Source organism: Delphinapterus leucas, chromosome 4, assembly GCF_059928025.1.
Source record: "Delphinapterus leucas isolate spDelLeu-1000000601 "Yukka" chromosome 4, BTC_Dleu_Yukka2, whole genome shotgun sequence".
Taxonomy (NCBI): Eukaryota; Metazoa; Chordata; class Mammalia; order Artiodactyla; family Monodontidae; genus Delphinapterus; species Delphinapterus leucas.
Window position 1 is genome coordinate 67,878,706 of NC_143132.1, and position 1,983 is coordinate 67,880,688.

Below are 1,983 nucleotides of genomic sequence, written 5' to 3' on the forward strand. Positions count from 1 at the left end.
AAAAGTCCCTGTATGCAACACTGAGAAACCGTAAAGAATGGATAAAGAAGGCAAATACTCTCCTTATTTTCAAATAAGGGGCAACAAATGGATTCTGGACACAAAAGACAAATAAGGTAGGTGTTGATTCCGGACAAAATTTTTTAAAAACTAAACTTTTTTTTTTTTTTAGTATTTAGAAGGAAGGGTCATTCAGTTCAATAATACAAGTTGAAACAAGCAAATGTCATTTCTTTTTTTACAGAATTACTAGGATTATAACAGGAAGGGTGTTATTAGATTCCTTGAGTTGGACAAGTCTCTCGTGATAGTAATGTTACTTGTATGGTTAAATAAGAGCTAGATGATAATATAGCCAGCAATTCTGCAGCTGACTGACCCAGTGTATCTTCAGAGAGTTGATAAAGAGATTGGTATTTACCCAGAGGTGTAAATAAGTGAAGACCTGCAGGGCCTGGTCTTTAACCCTATCTAGGTTTGTAGGTTTTAAGTTACTTAACTAATGTATAAGAGGACCTGCTTATCAAATTTTCTAGATACACAAGGGTTTAATAATATGATTGATGACAGGTTCAAGACTCAAAATGATCTCAATGAGTTGTAATGCTAGGTTAAAATTTAGCAGGAGCAGATCCAAGAATTGTGGGGCCTGAAGCCTACAGAATTTGGAGGGGCCTCTTTAATTTAAAAAAATTATAAATACAAAAAAAATAAAGAAATAAAATACAAAAGTGAATATTTATCAGCATGGTAAAGAAATCAGCCCAGGCTTGGAGCTAGATCTCTTTATCCAACTCCCAACATCTCCCTACATTCACAGGGGCCATACAAATAAAAGATCCTGAAGCTTAAACTTTTTTAGCTTCAGGGTATAAGTACTTCTGGCAATACTCCTTCATATATATTAAAATAATTAAACTTTATTTCAGAAATACAGACTGGGGGATATTGTTTGACTGCAATCTTACTATGCATCAATATTGTGACACAGCAAATAAAAATGATCCAGCTCAGGCAATTAATATTCTAAATTTACCATATACATTGATCAGATCAATTCTGGGAGCCCAGATTGAAAGGGAATATTGGCAAACCAGAGCATGTACTAAGGGGAAGCAGACAATATAATGAGAGAATTCTAAAACCTGCCTCATGAGGAACTGCTGAAAGAACTGAAGTGCTGGGCTTTGGGAAAGGAATAGTGCTGGGGAATAGATGACAACCCACAGTATACAAGAAGAAGGAGACTTATTCTGTATTGTTCTGGAGGAAGGAAGTATGAGTTGCAAGATTTCAGCTCAATATAAGTCAATCCAATTCAATAAATATATATGAAGTCTATTATGTGTCAGGAACTGGTTAAGGCACTGGGCATAAAGAAATGATCAAAATAGACAAAATTATCTATTCTCACATAGTTTACATTTTGGAAGAGAGATAGACAATAACATAAATATATGGTATATCAAGTGATGAGGTGATGTATCCTAAGAAGTTAAATATAACAAGGTATCAGCAACAAACAATTAAGAATACAATTTTAAAAGGATGTCAAATACAATTGCATCAAAAAGCATCAAATACCTAGGAATAATCCAGCAAAGTATGTGCATGACACATACACAAAAAACTGTAAATTATTGATGAGAGAAACTAAAGAAGACTTAAATAAGTGGAAGGATATCCTGTGTTTGTGGATTAGTAGTCTAAATATTTTCAGGATGTCCATTTTCTCCAAAATTGTTCTAGAGATTTAACATAACCCCAATGAACAAGTCGTGAGTGTGTGTATGTGTGTGTGTGTGTGTGTGTGTGTGTTGACAAGCTGATTCTAAAGAGGTATATGGAAATGCAAAGGTCCAAGAGTAGCCAAGATGATCTTAAAGAAGAATAAAGTTAGAGAACTCACTGTACCAGATTTTACAAGTTACTATAAAGCCACAATAAATAAGACAGTATGGTATTTTGGCAAAAGAATAGATA